This window comes from Mytilus trossulus, chromosome 7 (assembly GCF_036588685.1).
Source record: "Mytilus trossulus isolate FHL-02 chromosome 7, PNRI_Mtr1.1.1.hap1, whole genome shotgun sequence".
Taxonomy (NCBI): Eukaryota; Metazoa; Mollusca; class Bivalvia; order Mytilida; family Mytilidae; genus Mytilus; species Mytilus trossulus.
Window position 1 is genome coordinate 23,503,156 of NC_086379.1, and position 21,430 is coordinate 23,524,585.

Consider the following 21,430-nt stretch of genomic DNA (forward strand, 5'->3'; position numbering starts at 1 on the left):
TGCGTAAATGATATTTCTATAACTGACATGCAGATGATAAGGTGATAGAGCAAATTATTCAATATCCTTGGGGACAAACATTGTTAAAATGTTAACAACTGGAATCAAAATCCAGTTGTTTGGAGAACAATTAAAGGTCTTTTCACCCATAAAGATCTATTTTGATATGGAACTATAAAAATTCGGTTTGAAATGTCATTCCCAGCGTCAAATGATAGCTTACTGTATATAAAAAAGATAATGTGGTATGTTTGCCAATGAGACAACTATCCACAAAAGACCAAAATGACACAAACATTAACAACTATAGGTCACCGTGCGCTGATGTAAAAAAAGGTAGGTCTCTATACACTTTTTTTTCTAAATAAGGAGATTATTTGTTACTGAACGAGAATATATTCATCAGCAGGAATTTTATCGAAGGATTAATTCCACGGATGAGATGACACAAGACTTAAGACTCAGGATTCTTTATTTCTCAAACACCATAAAGTTGCAATGGTAAAAATAAGTTCATCAAAAGTTATTTAACATAAATCAAACACACATGACCAGATGAGATGAAAATATGAAAAAAATAAAAATAAACAGAAGTCATTGGTAGTACCGAAAAGTGATGATTCACCAGGAAAATTCACTTGAAAAGTTATAACCCTGATAAATTTGCACAGCTTTTTAAACTTATTTTTTTTTTTATTTTTAGCTGAAATAGTTTTCCAAACTTTGGTATGTTACATCTGTGCAAGAAAAAAATATCAAAATATTGTGCTCGAAAATTTGCCAAGGTGCAAAGTGTAATTAAATTCCTCAACAATCTCGTTACAATAACATAAGTTACAATATCTAAAGCTTCTCGCAATTTTATTCCATCTACCAGTTTCGAATACTAACCTGGGTTTCCCGTTTTAAATCTAAAACATGGTATTCTATCTTTACCACTTAAAATATGCAGATATTCCTCAAATTCAAAAATGTTTAAACAATGTGTAGGTCGATGTAGCCACATTGTCACGTGTGAGAGACCATATGTAATCTGTATATCACTGTTTCTATAGACACACCAACGACGTATGTACCTGACAGCGTACGTTCTCGTTCTCTCCATTTAGGAAAAGATGCGTTGTAGCAAAGGGTTGTCATATTCTAAATAAATGTCTATCTCAAGCGAATAGCAATATATAAAAATGCATTCCAGAAAAAGATCTAGGTAAAAATCCATGAAATAGCGATAATAAAAAAGTTACCGTTTGACATACTTTTTTAATATAAAAAGGAAACTTAATTAATGTTTTGCTCTAAATGTTTATTAGGGAGTTTAGATCCATAACTCGACAACACGAAATAATGTGTTTTCATATATAAGCATATTAAGTGAGATGACAGAATGTAAAAACTCCTCTTGAATTCGAATTTAATATCAACATACGGCTAAAAATGAAATGGTTACTGGATGGTACTGCATCCAGCCAAATATTCTCATGAAATTGCAGCAGAGAATGGGCACATTTCGGCGTGTTAGAATCTTATTACATTCTTGGTTACATTTTCAAAAGCATACACCAAAACGTTGGTATTTGTTTAAACGTTCTAAACAATGGAAATTTAAAAAATAATGAAACGCCATTTTAGTGCACGAACAATGAGCTCGAGATTACCCATATTTTTTAAAAGACGAAAACAGTATTACTCCTGTTAATTTAGGATTGGCTTTAAAAGTCAATGTTTAGTTCAGAAGACATTGTGGAAACAGTGAATGCTGATGGATATTGATCTTCGTATAGTGAAGTACGACGCAATCTAATAAATATAGTCAACCATAGAACTAATCAAATTCAAGATGATGTGTACATTTTTTGTACGTTTCTCAAATTCTATGAACTTTAAACCTCTCCAAACCCATTACATAAAAAAATAATCAATGTGTGGTTGACTGTGATCTCAGAAGATGATAAGATGAGTATAGGGAACATGACCTATATGTGCTCATTGAATGCATCATCATATGCAAACATTTGTTAATAAAGTTGACTTTTTGAATGTCGAAGGCACTATAAGGGGATTTTTGTATAACAAGAAAAGAACATTTATATGTTATATTTAGATTCTTACATAGTTACTCGTGGATTGTCGTATTTAAATCGATAGTTATAATCAAACATTGATAATTTAGCTATTTCCATTGGATATATCAGATAATCCACTGGTATTACTGTACGATTCTAAATATGATGGTTTCCCAAGTTGCAAATGATGGGCGGGATGTTCTGGAAGGTGCTAATAACATTGATCGATCTGAATTAAAAAAAAAATACAGACCTAGGATGCCATGTATATGGGATTTACGATGAAAAATAATTTTTGGAATATTTTTTTTATAAAAAGTAGTTTTGGGAAATGTTTTGATATATTTTTTAAACGAATAAGGTTTATGTATATCAAACATTAGTCAGGCCAAAAAAGTATTGTTTGTATTCAGCTAGAGATTATAAATGCAAAAATTGAAACCCTTCAAAACTTTGACCTCAGTTTAAAACAAATGTTACCAGATCAGGTCCTAACAATAAGCATAGTGTTATAGTACAAGGAGTCTTAGTTCGAATTATTTATTATCGATTAAATTTAAAAACAAAATTCCTTCAGTCATTGCACTAATAAGAACCGATCATTTATCAAAAAAGTAGATCATCCAATGTCATAAGCAGGTAATCGTTAGTTTTTTTTAAGTACAAAGTAAATATGTGCATATTTGGCAGACACAAGTGATTCATACTAAGTTTATTGCTTACCTCGTACAGAGACTGACATTTGTTTTCCTTGGATAATTTTGCTTTCACTATCTAATACTGCTGAGCAAACATATGAACCACTATCATCTTGATTAACATAAGCTATAATAAGTGAAGGGTCACTGATAGTCGATCCAGTATATTTTGAGTTGTCAATGCAGAGTTTTTTTGTTTTTTTGTCTTTAGCGTCTTTTTGCCAAAATACTAATTTCGGAGTAGACAATCCAACTAACTCGCATTCTAATTTCATAGTTGTTCCATAGTTCACAATGTGTTCTGAAGTTTTTACGTGAATTTCTAAATTGGCTACAAAATACAAGAGTTTTAAAACATTCGTAGTGCGATTGGTGTTAATTTCTTAATTACAGTTTTGATCACTCAATCTTCTATGGAATTGCCGTTTCTGATTTTTTATTTCCTATCGTAAATTATTATCAATTTTCAGATGTTGAAGTTCCCTTGTCACCATCTTACGGTGTTAATGTATCTCAACTTGTACGATTTGCTCTTAACAACGTGTAAGATTTTAACGAGAGAGATTTATGTATTCCTGAAAAATTATTACACCAGGGTTTTCAATATCACAAACTAGTCAAAACATTCACTAAATTGTATTATCGGTATAAGGACATCATTCGTAAATATAGCTCGACTTGCAGACTTCGTATACATCTATTTAGTTCTCATCCAATCGTTTATGTTAATAGTCCTTATAAAGCACAAAAATGTCAGTATGCACCTCAGCAGCTAACAAAACCTTTAGATAGACGTAGTAAAAAGGGATATAGTTACGTTACGATACTGTTGTCAGGTAATGAAAGACTGCATATGTTTGCTTTAATATTAATTCACTTATAGGGTCTTTGCATCGGAACTAAACACTAAATATATATTGATATAATAATGCATTTTGAAAAAAAAATTGACTTCAATCAAACATACCCTTATATATTTCAGTTATTGGTTGTTTGCCTGTGAGAGAGCTTTCACATGTTTATTTCTTTATTGTTTACGATGTTGGGATGTATTGATACTCATCCACGCCTGCTATTTTTTTTTTCTTATTGCCCCCTGCTATGGTTTTTATTAGATTTCTTACAACCACTGTTTTTGCCCTGTGTTTGTTATACATGTCAGTTTTGTTATATTTAAGTCCATACGTCGGGCCTTTTATTACAGTTTTTGTAAGAGTTCTTTACTGCACTCCTAATTATTCCCTATTCCGTAACTGTGATCCTCATTCAATGTTACAACCTCCGGTCTTTTGTATTGATCCTATACCCCTATTAAATTATCATGATTTTACGGAATGGAAAAAATATTATCAACAACACAACTTCTAGGTTATCTACGTGCATAAATAAACGTATTGGTAATGCCACTACAGCCAGATTATTTAACAAAAATGCACGTGGATATCCACAAATTTTCCCGTGCAATGCCAAAAAATGACTAACTTGTTTTAGATTAACTTCTCAAAATACTATAAGGTCAACAGTGAACGGGAGAACCTTTTCGCTCTCCTTTTCCTGTGATATTACCTGAAAAACTCAAAACCTAATATATGTGGTAACTTGAACCCAACCTAAGTGTGGTATTCAATATGTGGGACAGACGGGACGAGAGTATTTCAGAAGAAATCAAGAACATCTGTACCGCTTTCGTAGACCCAAAAAATTCAAAAGTTTAGTATATCAGCATTTAGATAAGCATAATCATAATCTGAAATATATAAAATTCCAACCGCTTGAAACCGTTCAAAAACAACCAGGAGAACCACACAAGCAATTTGAAAAATCACGCGAAGTTCGCGAATTGTTTTGGATAAAAAGACTTCAAACAGCTTATCCTCTCGGTCTAAATGATAAAATATTAGGGCAGGGGAACATATCTTAAACTCATATCGATGTCATTAATATTGTTGATAAACGACTTAGAAATAATAGGTCTCATGGTAAACGCAAGAACCGCAATCAACGTATTAAATATCGTATAAATTATACACTTGCTGATCTGTTATCTATAATAAAGAATAATGGCAGACATCAAGTATTATGCAAACTGATACCTATAAGTAAATTATATGCTATTTTTCTTGAGTGTGATAAAATTTCTTTTTTTAGCCCATTTTATGAATACACCCGTATTATTACAGCCTTTTGTCATCACAGGCTTTTTCCTATTATTGATAAACCTGAAAATCGTAAACGACATTTTCTCAAATTAAAATATATAAATAGAGGTATTGATTTTATTAATTTGTCTAGCATATTCAATGACTCTTCTGTCTATAGCTTAATACCTCCATATTTTGATAATATAGAACAACCCATTATTTCGTATTCTTATAAAAAACCGAGCAGAAATTTGATTTTCAATTATACGTCAATTACAACAGACGTCAATATAGAAAATAATGTTCCTTCCACTTGAGATTGCGAAACATCTAGTTTTAAATATGTTCCCTATGGTCATGTTATCACAGGAGACCTCAACATAGTCGATGACCGTGAAGTCATAACTTTTCTAAAGAAAGGACCGAAATACCGTCCTCCATCTACAATAGATTGGAAACAGTGTCGTCAGGTCATTAAAGACGCTCTGTCTGCCTATTGTAAAAATTGGTGCAAACGTGAAAAATCCGGTAAAAAATCTTTAGACAGTTATTTGAATAAAATTATGAATACTGTTGATATTCGAATATCTCATTTAGAAAACAATTCTGAAATTAATAATAGGAACCATGATATTCCCATTTCTAGAATAAAAAACAAACTCAAGGTACTCGCAGAGCGGTTTGTGTTCGTACCGGCAGACAAGGCAGCAAATAATGTAGTGGTGGTGTGACGCATATACTACACGAAAGTTCTTCAAAACGAAATAATAAATTCCTCTACATTCAGGTCAGTGCGCACCACAGAGAGTCAAATCGTTAACAAGCATACCACTGCCACTGCCCAGCTTAAAGCATCTTCCGAACATTTGAAAGTCCCTACCATGTACTGGTTACCGAAATTACACAAAAAACCATTTAAATTCCGTTTCATCTCCGCTTCGAGTAAGTGTTCTACTACTAATCTATCAGTGCTTCTAACCACCTCCCTTACTACTATCAAAGAACTGGTTATTAACTTTTGTAATAAAGCTTATGAAAATAATGGTATTAATTATTTTTGGAGTGTTAAAAATTCTTTAGAGGTTTTAGATAAAATACATGCTTTCAATGGTCCTTACAATTCTGTTGACAGTTATGATTTTTCTACTCTGTACACTACACTTCCACACAATCTTATAAAGAAAAAGTTTTTGTATTTGATAAAATGGTCTTTCGAAAAATCTCATTGTAATTTTATTTGCTGTAACTCGTTTAAGGCCTTTTTCTGTAACGAAAAAGGAAAGTATGCTAGATACACTTACTGGAAATGTGAGGATATGATTGAAGCTTTAAACTTTCTGCTTGATAACATTTATGTACGTTTCGGCGATAAAGTGTATCGTCAGGTAGTAGGTATTCCTATGGGCACCAACTGTGCCCCTTTAATAGCAGATTTATTTCTATATTGCTATGAATCTCAGTTTATGACCAAACTCAGTAAAGACCCATCATTGTTACATTTGGTTGATACATTCAAAAATACCTACCGTTATCTGGATGATATTTTTTCGTTGAATAATCCAGAGTTCTCTAAATATACTTCAGAAATTTACCCAAACGAACTTACTTTAACTAAATCTAACATAAACAGCAGCAGTTGTCCTTTTCTAGATTTAGACATTTCAATTTCAAACGGGAAACTTCACACTAAAATTTACGACAAAAGAGACGATTTTTCATTTCCTATTGTTAATTTTCCTTTTTTAGACGGCGATGTGCCTTTGGCTCCATCATACGGTGTTTATATATCGCAACTCGTTCGGTTTGCCCGTGTGTGTTCTGATGTCATAGATTTTAACGAACGTAATCAATGCATCACTGGTAAATTGTTGTGTCAGGGATTTCGATACCATAAATTACTTAAAACTTTTACTAAATTCTTTCATAGATACAAAGATTTGATTAGTAAATTTGGCTATACCTGTAGAAAGCTTATTAAAAATGGTATTTCTCATCCTAAATTTTATGGTAATATTGTACTTAAAGCGAGGAAATCACTATGTGATCCTTGTAAACTCATCGAACCTTTGAACAAACTTATAAGTAAGGGTTATCGTACCAATATTGTAATTAGATCTCTGAATATAGTTCACATTGGCACTAATATTGATTTTGTCATTAGCAAATTAAAACATAACTAAATTTCATTATCTTTTGAGGCGAGATGTATAGGGGACACAGCCACGTTAACTTTTATTTCTATAGAAGTCGCTCTTCACTATACAACTACCTGTCGATACATTTATTTTTGGCATTGCACAAGTCATGTCTTCTTTGACTATTAATGACGTTAAAATACTAAATCCCTGTGATGTGTTTTAGTCGATTTTAGTCTCTGATGCATGATTTTTTACTATTAATTGGTTTTGGCTTTTAACTAGCTGTCAGTAACTGCGAGTACTCTCAAATCGTATTTTCTTGTTAATTCGACCTGTTGATACTGTTTATAATGCTTTTTTGTCATTTTTTATTTATATGGATCTTGGCTGTATACCAGCTTTGATTATTTGTAATATCTTCAATTTTTCACTTATTCTTACAACATTTGTATAAACTTCAAGATTATAAAAAAACGTTTTTTTTTTTTTCTAAAGTGAACATTGATTGGTTAAATATTTCTCAGTGTGTTTGAATTTATTTGATAGCCTTTTGGTCATGACTGTTTGTCTCTAATATTTAATTAACTGTGCATTTGTATTCAGATATCGCAGATCAAATTTATTCGTTCTTTGTGTAATCATACGTTTTTTGATTGAGTTAAGTCTGCTAATTGATATTTTATCGTATGTTTTTATATGTTGTGATGTTATGCTATTGTTTCAGAAAAAGGGAGAAGGTTTGGGCCCATTAAAACGTTTAATCCCGCTGCAAATGTTTGCACCTGTCCTAAGTCAGGAATCTGATGTACAGTAGTTGTCGTTTGTTTATGTAATATATACGTGTTTCTCGTTTCTCGTTTTGTTTATATAGATTAGACCGTTGGTTTTCCCGTTTGAATGGTTTTACACTAGTAATTTTGGGGCCCTTTATAGCTTGTTGTTCGGTGTGAGCCAAGGCTCCGTGTTGAAGGCCGTACTTTAACCTATAATGGTTTAATTTTTAAATTGTTATTTGGATGGAGAGTTGTCTCATTGGCACTCACACCACATCTTCCTATATCTAATGTAATTTTCAAGCCATTTATTTAGCACATAATTTAACTTTTAAACACTGATTTCTTTTACCTACAAAATATATACGTTATTGATAACATTATCAATTGGTACTAACTAGAACAAAAGAGAGTTGTATTCTATATTACAAAACTTACCAACAACGTTAAGGTGAATCCATGGAGTCGGAAATAAAAACTTATCCTGTTGATAAGTCACTGAAACTTGATATTTATAATATCCGGAATCTTCTGTATTGGTGTTAAAAATTACCAAAGATGGATTCCGGTCGTCATGGTCTTGCATAAAATGTCTGATATTGTATTGGATGGTGTCTGCATATTCTCCACAGAACATAGGCTGCTTTGTCTTTGAAAATAACCAACGTTTATTTTCGACATTCGGTTGATCGATCCACTGATAATTGAGAACAGCAGTTCTACCAGAGTGAATAGTGTACTCCTGGTTGTCAGTGATAACTGAAGTACAAAATTGTAACCAATGAACATTATCGCGTTTTTGATTTTCGAACTTTCATTTCATGATACTTATTATTATAGGATGTAAGGTTTTTTTCTGAATGAAATTTAATTCAAGTTTATCTTAATCATAAATGAAAAATTCTTATATGATTTGCATATTAGGAAATACGTTGATATGATTGATCGAGCGAACTTCTCGTAGTTGATCTTGACGTTGGCTATTTGTCGAAAGACTACGTTGACCGAACTTCTTTTCATAACCAATGTTAAGCCTCGGTGACACCTTAACGGATAGCGCGAACAGATGACTAACGGATAACTTTTTTCAATCTGTCCATATCCACCCGACGTCCGTCCATATCCGTTGCATGTCTGTTAAGCGTACGTTTTATCCGTCGACGTCCGTTCTGTCCGGTAGAACATTTTGAGCATGTTCAAAACTTTGCATGGACGACCAACGGATGAAAGGTCCACTGAACATCCGGTAGGCGTCAGTTTTGTACGGTACTCGTCCGTTTCGTTTCCATTTTGTATCCGTTCTTGTCCGTTATTCATTCGCTGGAGTATGGCAGATAAATTCACTAACGGTCTTCTAACGGACGCCTAACTGGTAAAACGGATGATGAACGGATCTGAAACGGATAAATGAAAAATTCGCGTCAGAAATGCCAATTAGATTTCTTAAGATTCATGAATTCTTATTATTCATAATCGATCTTAGAGTAAGGTCACATCTTTACAACCAAGCAGCTGTTATTCAGGCCAGACACTGGCCTTTGGCGGCATTTTGAAGAACAAACCAACACCAGTTACACATAACATTTTGAATATTAAAGCGATTTAAATGAATTACTATTGTCGCCTTTCACTTTTTCGTATATCTTGTTCATCCGTTTTATCTGGTACGCTTCCGTTAGGTGTCCGTTTTATGCGGTAATCGTCCGTTGGATGCACGTTCGACATCCGTTATTTCCGTTACGTTTCCGTTTCTCGGACGTTGCAAATCCGTTGAATGTCCGTTATGCATTTGTTAGGCATCCATATTTTTTGTGTCAGTACATCAACGGACTCCCAACGGATAACAATTTTGTCAACGAACAACTTTTATTTTCATCCGTTAGGCATCCGTTCGTCTTAACCAGTAAAGTGTGGTCGAGGCTTTAACAAGTGCACCGATGTTTCCAAATGTATTTTCCCTGCACGTCTATCGTTAACTAAAATAATACGCGAAAACATTCGTTTGAATGATATTAAGAGTTTTTACAGTTTACTTTTTATCAGATAGCAAATTTTATGGAGTACATATTTTTGCTTTAAATAACAAATATATTTATGCGTCAGGCCTATTCATTGACATACATATACAATTTACGTGTGATATAGGTAACGAGTGTGGAAAATATATTCCCTGTCTCCAATTTTAAAGAATCTTAAGGATTACACGCCTTTTTCAACGAATTTATTGGTGTACAAACTGGACCAAGTCACTCACAAACATATTAAAAAAAGCCGTACGGTGACCAATACTTGTTTATGTTTGTGTCATTTTGGTCTTTTGTGGATAGTTGTCTCATTGGCAATCATACCACATCTTCTTTTTTTATAATTTAGACTTTTATTTGTTTGGGAGCGAATTGGTCGATTTTATACACCAATAAATTCCTTAAAAAAAGGCGTTTAAGGTGGTACCTAACACTTTAACTAAAAATAATTTGGCTCGTTCAATTTTCTTAAAATTTTGACAAAGGATTTCCTTTGCCCCTTTGACAAAAATATAAAAATTCCAAAAAATTTGAACCAACCGTTTTATCAGAAAAATTACACTGGTTATATAGCAGTTTGACAAACACTTATTTTGAACATTGAGAAGCTTAATATTCCCTTATGAACACAACGTCATTAAAACGTTCTGCTGATTTTACAGAGTTATCTCCCTGTAGTGTTAGGTACCACCTTAATCCTATTTCTAAGTTGCATATTTGTGTAGATGTATTATAGATTTCTAGAAATAAAACGACATCAAGCCAGTAATTTTATATAAAGCATATGATACAAAAACAAAAACCGAACACTCTAGAAACTTTTAGAAACATAAAATTGATGGAAATTGACCCCAAAATAGGAAAGTACCGTGAATTAAAACTGGAGACCGCTGGAATGACAATGAAACTCCCTACTCTTTCAATTTCAATAAAATTGAAGGAAATGATAGACCCTGTTTATAGAAAGGTTGAATCAAAAGGATTTCCCTGAATAATGTCATCTTCGATATCTACGGAGAGAAGAATGTAACTTTTCAGCTAAAAATATCAGGCACAGGGTAATACTGAGCGCTGGTCATATATGCACAATATTAAGCAGACTGTTAAGTAATATGTAAATAAAACTTAACTAAAAGGAATGCTGTCTTCTATGCTTACCGAGGGCCCAAAGTGCCAGTTATTTTTTTATAAAATACATAGCGACAACCTACAGTTTTTTGTTTTGTTTTAAGAAACATTAGATAAATTGCAGTTTTGATGTCGTTTTATTGTATGAAATCTAAATTACATATAAGACAAATATTCAACTTGCATAATCATTGATAAGGGTTTACATTCGAGGACAACGAGAGTTAAAACAATTTAAAGGGGTCATAAAAAGATATCCTACGTATCTTTTCACTCCTTTTAACAATGAAAATCATGGAGAGTTGTCTCATTGGCACTCACACCACATCTTCATATATCTTTTTAATGTTTTGAAATATGATCGCTATTTTGTGCATTTTTAATTTTATCTTTTATGATAATTTTCCATATCATACACTCGCCAGAAACTAAGGAGTCACGTGGCATTGCTAATGAAATTGACATGAAATTGACAACGTCGTTATAGGTAAAATAGCGGTAAAAAGATTATCATTAGTAATCTCAACTCGATTGCTTTTTACCGGCTAGCGGTTAATCGAGAAAACCAATCTCGTTGAGATGATCAACTTAATCTATAGTTATATCATTTTTTTTAATGATTTTTAACTTAATTTGAATATCGAACCGACTTCTAGCAGCCGGTTGGATTTTGAATATTAAATGTCGAATAACGAACCGTTCGCTAACGTCACATTCATTATGATGATTTTGTTATTAAATTAGCATTTTTTTAATCGTATATAACAACGTATGAAACTCAACTTACGTGCATACACACATAATTCTATTTCATCACTTCGTATTGTCTTGTTTTGATATTCTATGGTGCAAGTGTAAAATCCTGAACTCTCAGGAGCTGTCTCATCTGCTTGAATTGGTAATGATGTACATTTTGCCAAACTGGGATATTTGAATTTGTGTTCAACTATTGAGCGTCCCACTGTTTTTCGTGAAGGACCGCCGGCGCCTTTTTTCTTTCTTCTTTCCCATGTAAATATGCCATCAAAATGTATTCGAAAATCCTTGAGGTGACACTCAATTTCATTGTAGTGATAAGGAAAAAGTTCATATTTAGTTTTTGCAGGAACAACTAGAACGAGTAAAGATGTTAGTTTCATAAAATTAACAAAATCCGGAGATTTTACCGGGTCTTATAACTGTAGTTATTGATCGTGGACGTTAACGACCAGACAGTACAATCTAAACCAAATTGGAACGTTTAAATACCGTTTCCATTATAATAAATGAGATTAACCTTTTTATGTCTATTTAAAAAACCTGTAATGTAAAGTAGGCATGTATCTGCATATGCGTTGGTGTTTTATAGTGTTGAAAACCCAAATGTCCGATAAGTATTATGCATCTCTTGAACTATTCTGAAGAGAACGACGGCTAACACCACAGAAGCAATCAAAATTATCAGTCGTTGACCTCAAAATTACGATCTGACTTATATAGAACAAAAGTCCAATCGAAAAAAAGTAAATAAATACAAACCCGTCCCTTAATTGCTATAAGTGATTTGGAGCGGTAAATGAATCCTGCTCTATATGTTACATCCATATGTCTTGCTATAGAAAGTACAACTAATGTGATAAGTTTAATCATATTATGTCACATTTAAGGTCAAGATGTCATGATTGTCAGGATATACGACAACTAAAACAAACATGCATATGTCGGTATACGTAGTTATCTTTGAAATAAATATTGAATAAAGGCCAACCAACTGGTGATTGTATCCATTAATTGTAAAGGGATGATTTTAACTACCCTATTTGCAACACTATGTTAGAATGTTTCGTGTAAGCAGCAATCAGTTATCAGAAGATTAGGAAACGCAAGCTCTACACATCTTAACTGATTTGCTGTATTCCGATTAATTTACAGTAACTTTTCTAGAAGCAAAAGCATATGACTATGTGTGTGTGCGTAAAACATTTATGTAGCAGTTGTTTTTTTACTTACTTCTTAAAACACTCAATTCTATGTCTTCACTTTTTATTTTCTTTGATTTCTTTTGCAAGAAACAACTGTAAAATCCAGAGTCAGTTTCAGAGGAAGACTTAATTGTTAGAGAACTTGTCAATGTGGAGCTGTCCTCATTCCATTCTGTTGATCCTTTGAGCTTGTTTGTTATGTAACTTCTATTTCTTTTTTCCCATATAACGGACGGAATCTGAGATATTCCAGATAATCCTCTTATTGTACATTTAAGCGTCACATGCTCTCTGTGAAGCACGGTATACCTTGTTTTTTCGGGCTCGACTGAAACAATGAAGACACCAAGGGTTGTTATACTTTATATGAATATGATGATATGTTAAATGAAGGAAATGTCTATCATTTTCAAAGTTATAAAAACAAATATTAAGTTTAACATGTTTAAAGCATCGCTAAAAAATAAAAACTATCCAAAAACCAAAAATAATGGTTTATCAATTTTCCTTGTAAACCAACTGTTTGCGTTAAAAATTATTTATTTTAATGTGTAAAGTAATCTCCCAAATTGAATCAATTTTCTATCGACCTCTCCAATACTTAACAATATTGCGAATAAGTTCAATTGAATATTGACGAAATAAACGCACATTAAATTAAAACATATTTATCAAAAATGGATTAGGAAACAAGTAATGACACCTTATATCCATTTCCACTTTGCGGGTGCAAGTGCTGCCTTTTAGTGACATAAGCCTGCTCTTTTTAGAAATCTAAAAGGGTGTCTTTTACGTGCAAGATATATTGCGGTCTCTTAACACGTGCCATCAATTTATTGTCCCTTTCCGACGTACTGTCATCGTTTCTCAAGACCATACTCGCAAATAGTTTCGAGGGTGAACCGAAAACTCAAAACTGTGAAATACATATAGAGGTAGTGATTTCACAATTATTCAATATATGAATGGAGTTGTTTTTTAAATCTCAGTTGCACAACTGTACCTAAAATCCAATGTTGAGACCCCCGTGACATTTCTATGGTTTTGCTACTTTTAGAAAATTTAAAAACAGAATTGGGTAAGGGATAAATCAATCGAAGAAAACCAGGTGCACATAAGACAGAGGTCAACATCCCGAATTTTACAACATTTTAAACATAAATATCATATTATTTCTTTTCTCTTATCTATTAATTTAAGTTTATATCAATCAAATGTTGCTATTTCAAAGACCATTAGATCATTAAAACAAATGAAATCGAGTAAACTGTCCACAGAGGGGATATATTTGGACTGAGTTAACAGCCCATGCTCTATTGAAATTCCTAAGTTACATCCATTTGTAAATTGCACAATAATACAATTGGTACTTAAGTTTATATTTGAATTAGGATAGGAAATCAAGCAATTGAAAAAAGGAGTTCATGGTGCATCTGTGGTTTGAAAACAGTGTAATATACTCTCGACTTATAAACATGTAAATTGTGAATATGAATCAAATATCTTTACAACAATAAAAGCATAATCATAAATGATTTCCATTGCTAAAAAAAAACTTTTCGAAACGGAAACATCTTATTCAAATATAATATAATCTCATATCAGGTCAATATTTGAGTAACGTCAGATTGAAAACAAAGTGCTGCATTACAACTGTAAGTAACTGGGTACCTTCATTCTTTTAAATCTTATTTAAAGATACGGTTTGTAATCATTTTCTCTTTATTCAGTATCACTAAGTAGTATTCACATGCTCGTTAATTCTTACTTGAAAGATTAGTTCCCATTGTTGCTGTCAGGTATAACACCATCCAGTAAAATTTGTGTTTTACATATCAAGTTCCATAATCTGCAATAAATCAGTACGGCTGATTATAAGAAATAACATATATGATTAGTTATTAAAATTACATAATTTAAATTATTTAAATTATATGATTTTAATTATTTAAATTATATGATTTAAATTATTTAAATTGTATGATTTAAATTATAAAAAATATTAAATTTCAATTTATAAATTTATAAAATTATATAATTTAAACTATATTAATTATTTGATCTAAATTATCAAAATTTTATAATCTAAATAATTAAAACTATATAATTAAAATAAAATTATATAATCAATATAAGGTGTTTTATAAAGTTCATATAGTGTATATTATATAGTTCATATAATGTATATGATATAATTCATATAATGTTTATTAAATAATTCATATAAATAAACTCATCATAGATACCAGGATTAAAATTTTAAACATACGCCAGACGCGCGCGTCGTCTACTAAAGACTCATAATTGACGCTCGATTCCGAAAAATGTTTAAAATAGCCAAAAAGTACGAAGTTGAAGAGCATTGAGCACCAAAAATTCCTAAAAGTTTTGCCAAATACAGCTAGAGTAATGTATTCTCGAGGTAGAAAACCCTTAGTATTTCAAAAACTATTTCTTTTTTTTAATAATATTTTAACACCCGGTATTTCTCAATTACAAGTTATAACATATAGTTTGCAGTTATTACTACTCATAGGCAGACAATCCCACAATGTACATAATATGTATTAACATGATTGTATACTTCTTAAAATAGAAAAGCAATCTTCACCAGATTCAGTTATTAAAAATTGGCAGAATACTGTAAATTACAGATGAACAAACGGGTCTAAAGTTGAAATTGTAAATGCTCTAAGTGATAAAAATATTATAAATCATATTAAAATTTGTATTCAAAAACATTTACAGAGAACCAAAGCGAAATTAAAAGCACAGAACAGCTTAACTCAGTTTTTTTTAGATAGCAGACAAATCATGTCGAATTGTGAGAAAAAAAAACGAAAACTAAAGTAAGTGGTTAGACTAAAATAGTACGACAAAAGAATACTTGAACAAAAAAACGTTCAATCTCATTAGTACCAAGATAGGAAAACACACCTTTATAGGGAATTGAAACACAAATATTTTTCAATGATGAGTGTAGACCTGCAAAATTACTTAACTCTATAATGGTTAACTTTCTTTTGCAGATGACCTTCTGATTATGTCTGAAAGTAAGGAAGGCCTACAAAATAATATCTAAAACTTAACAATTCTTATTTGATGATTTGCAACACTAAATATTAAAAAAAAACAAGATTATCCATCAACACACTAGGATAATTTCCACTTTAATTTACAAAATTTAAAGATAACATTATACAGAATGTTACTAAAAATAAATTCGTATGTTGTTTATTAATGTGTAATGGTAACCTCAAACATAGTCTCAAAGAGCTAGAAAAGAAGGCCATGCGAGTTTCATTTTCCCTCAGAGCAAAGACAGTATCTCTGGGCTCTTTACCTATGTCAGTGTCAAAAACTCTTTCAAAATTGATAACTTGGTCAAGCAAATGTTGACTTACCACTCTGAAATATCCTCTTTAAATTATTTCCTTGTGTCCACAAAATTTTGACAAAGGTAGAATGTCAATCCGTTAGAGTGATGTCGTTGTTAAAATCATTGACATTAAGGTTTAAACATGTATGCATTCCAATAGCTACGTTGAGAGACCATGACAAAACAATAGAAAAAAGAAAAAGAAAACATAAGAATATGTGTATACCGTGTTGATGTATACCTATTCCATATCAATTTTCAGAATAATACACAATGGTCTGTAAGTATAAATTATTGAGACATTGACATTGTTTATCATCTTAAAAAAGTGTACTAGTATTCCTTTAGCTGTCTTTGTAAATTATTAATAAACTGATAATAGATATAGGAAGATGTGGTGCGAGTGCCAATGAGACAACTCTCCATCCAAATAACAATTTAAAAAGTAAACCATTATAGGTTAAAGTACGGCCTTCAACACGGAGCCTTGGCTCACACCGAACAACAAGCTATAAAGGGCCCCAAAATTACTAGTGTAAAACCATTCAAACGGGAAAACCAACGGTCTAATCTATATAAACAAAACGAGAAACGAGAAACACGTATATATTACATAAACAAACGACAACTACATTACATCAGATTCCTGACTTAGAACAGGTGCAAACATTTGCAGCGGGATTAAACGTTTTATTGTATCCAAACCTTCTCCCTTTTTCTGAAACAATAGCATAACATCACAACATAGAAAAACACACGATAAAATATCGATTGGCAGACTTAACTCAATCACAAAACGTATGATTACACAATGAATGAATAAATTTGATCTGCGATATCTGAATACAAATGCACAGTTAATTAAATATTAGAGACAAACATTCATGACCAAAAAGCTAACAAACAAATTCAAACAAAGCCATGGCAGGACATCACTGAGAAATATTTAACCAATCAATATTCACGTTAGAAAAAAAACCGGTTATAAACAAATAATTATAATCTTGAAGTTTATACAAATGTAGTTAGAATAAGTGAAAAATTGAAGATATTACAAATAATCAAAGCTAGTGTACAGACAAGATCCATGTAAATAAAAAATAACAAAAAAGCATTATAAACAGTATATCAACAGGTTTAATTAACAAGAAAATACGATTTGAGAGTACTCGCAGTTACTGACAGCTAGTTAAAAGCCAAAACCAATTAATAATAAAAAATCATGCATCAGAGACTAAAATCAACTAAAACACATCCCAGGGACTTAGTATTTTAACGTCATTAATAGTCAAAGAAGACATGACTTGTGCAATGCCAAAAATAAATGTATCGACAGGTAGTAGGATAGTGAAGAGCGACTTCCATAGAAATAAAAATTAACGTGTCTGTGTCTCTATACATCTCGCCTCAAAAGAAAATGACATTTAGTTATGTTTTAATTTGCTAATGACAAAATCAATATTAGTGCCAATGTGAACTATATTCAGAGATCTAATTACAATATTGGTACGATAACCCTTACTTATAAGTTTGTTTAAAGGTTCGATGAGTTTACAAGGATCACATAGGGATTTCCTCGCTTTAAGTACAATATTACCATAAAATTCAGGATGTGAAATACAATTTTCATAAGCTTTCTACAGTTATAGCCAAATTTACTAATCAAATCTTTGTATCTATGAAAGAATTTAGTAAAAGTTTTAAGTAATTTATGGTATCGAAATCCCTGACACAACAATTTACCAGTGATGCATTGATTACGTTCGTTAAAATCTATGACATCAGAACACACACGGGCAAACCGAACGAGTTGCGATACATAAACAACGTATGATGGAGCCAAAGGCACATCGCCGTCTAAAAAAGGAAAATTAACAATAGGAAATGAAAAATCGTCTCTTTTGTCGTAAATTTTAGTGTGAAGTTTCCCGTTTGAAATTAAAATGTCTAAATCTAGAAAAGGACAACTGCTGCTGTTTTATAATGTTAGATTTAGTTAAAGTAAGTTCGTTTGGGTAAATTTCTGAGGTATATTAAGAGAACTCTGGATTATTCAACGAAAACATATCATCCAGATAACGGTAGGTATTTTTGAATGTACATGATGTATCAACCAAATATAACAATGATGGGTCTTTACTGAGTTTTGTCATAATATAAACTGAGATGCATAGCAATATAGAAAAAAAAGTCTACTTTTGGTAATATTTTTGGAACGCAAAAATGTCTTCATTGTGTCATTGTGCTATGGTAAAATTTTGTGTTCTTGTCTATCGTATCGTCTTTGCTAATGTGCCTTGTTTTTGAGTTGATATTTATGTTAGGATTTTAGTAATTGCGATTATTATACACTGCTGTGCCCTCGCTTCTGACAATTTTACTTAATAGATATAAAAAAGGAGATGTGGTATGATTGCCAATGAGACAACTATCCACAAAAGACCAACATGACACATACATTGACAACTATAGGTCACTGTACGGCCTTCAACAATGAGCAAAGCCCATACCGCATAGTCAGCTATAGAAGGCCCCGATAAGACAATGTAAAACAATTCAAACGAGAAAACTAACGGCCTTATTTATGTAAAAAGTGTCTGCTTGTTTTGTCCACACATCGCTTACAATGTAACATGATGTATGCGACTGCCATACAGTTGAAAGGTTAAGCTAGCTTTAAAACTAGGTTTAATACACCATTTACTACATAAAAAAATGTATGTACCAATTCAGGATTATAGCATTTGTTAAATTTTGCCACTTGCTAAGGGACTTTCCGTGTAGAATATTATTTTCCTGGGAATTTTTTTTTTTTTAATTTCATCTTTTTTCCTACTTTGGGCGAAAGACATTAGATACCACAAAACTTGGATACAAGAGAGCTTGTATTTACAGAAGGCAATTGCAAGGCAAATGGCGACAAAAAAAATAAAAATTATCCCACCGACTACAGATTTAATAAAAACATTTAACGGATTGTGTAAAGAGTAAGATCCGACATACTTACCATGTGCAACTTAAGACTCGCCATGACATTTGCAGGCTTATGTAGGTAGAACGTAATTGTTAGAAAAATTCGAAAATATCGAGATTTAATGAAATACGTATTGTGAAGAAAAGATAAACACTTGCCTTGACTTCTTTTTTGCGGACGCCGAACTATTATACATCATATATAAGTTTTGAAGAAGTTATAGTTAGTCATTTGAGGTGAAAAATTTTTGAATCTACATTTTAAATTGATACAAAAAAAATCTGCTCTTTTGATTTCCTTTCATAAATGAAGTCTGAAATATATCCATAATTAATGCACCGTATCAAATGTATATAAGAGAACACCTACTTATAAACTGTTACGCGTTGCATACTATGTAAAGAGACATGCATAATACATCTAAATTAAAAAAAAAAAAGGGAATTCTCAAAGCTTACGTTGACAAATTTTAAACATATTTCAACAAGTTTAAATTTCATGTTCAAAAATAGAGCTACAAACAAAACAAAAATGCTCTGCTCTAAAGATTTTCTTTCATAAATGAAGTGTGAAATATATCCATAATAAATTCACCGTATCAAATGCATATATGAGAACTCATCTTAAACTGTTACGCGTCGCATACTATGTTTAGAGACATGCATAATAAATCTAAATTAAAAAAAAATAATTCTTAAAGTTTACTTTGACAAATGTTAATCTAACTTTATTTCAGCATGTTTAAAATAAATGTTCTAAAATAGAGATAAGAATTGTTTGTTTTATTAAACTTAAGTCTTTGATATTTTATTCAAATACGCTAAATAAGCTAAGAGCCAATAAATACAATAATTTTGTGTTTTATACATTAGTGCCTTCAATAAATAAATGTCGTCATAGAACAGTCTCATTTTCATACCGGTATTCGAAATGACTCGTTGCGTTTACAACAAATATGTCATAATAACATGACTAGATCTTCTAGATAAATATACTAAAAGCAAATTTTAGACAATGTACCCTCCTAAGCCTTGAAGTGGATAGTCACATATAGTTAACAACGTTTATCTCACAATGACTTTCTAACTCCATAACCCTGGATATGTCGTGGCTGGTCTTATAAGTAAACAGTGTTACAGTATGTACATGTATGATCATGATAACATATAAATTTATTCTTAGATACATGATTTTTTTTAATAGATGTTATATTGACTTTAAACAAGCTGTAATTAACTGCGAGAATTCTCAAATCTGTTCTTAGTGTCTTATTGTGTCTTATTGTCTGATTGTCTTTGGAATGTACAAATACCCGTCCAGCCCATTCCGTGTTTTTTTAATCATGTATTTCTATTTAAATCCATCCAATGAGTTAAGCACTTATGCTGTATTGTTACACCACTGTCCAAGGTTAAGGGGGTTGACAATCCGCTAACATGGTAATCCCAGACTCATTTTGCATGTATGAGGATATCCTTAGCCAGGAGCCTGTTGTTCAGTGTTTGTCGTTCGTTGCAGTATTACATGTTTGTGTTTCGCCATTTCTTTCACATTAATTAGACCGTTAGTTTTCTCCTTAGAATTCTTTTACGTTTGTGATTAAGGGGCCTATAAAAGATGACTATGGGACATAGAATCTGCTCATTGTTGAAGGCCGTTCAGTGACAAAAGGTGTTTATATCTGTGTCGTTTTGTCTCTTGTAGAGAGTTGTCCCGTTTGTAATACCACTAACTCTTCTTTTTGTATATAATATAAAAATGTAAAAATGTGAATATCATTTTAATGCGTTTCCCTCGGTTTTGGTTTGTTGCCCCGATTTTGTTTTTTGTCCATGGATATCAGTGTTCTCCTTTTTTCACTTAGGTAAGGTGGGTGTTTCGAAAAAAACACTTGTAACCGTTTTTTTTTTTTTAAATATTTTCAACCGGGTTTTTTTTTTTTTTACTGTGGGTTTGGGTCAAAAATAGAAGGATAAGTATTGTATTTACATTTAATGAATTTGAACTATTCTTCTGCTATCACTGCTAGTCTTTCATTAAATGATTTGACAAATTAGTTTTGTGCATCTCCGATAGCAGATCATAATGGCTTTTGCAGGACTCCCTCCTGCGAATGCATGGCCTATCGAACCAAGTTTCTGTCCTATTCCT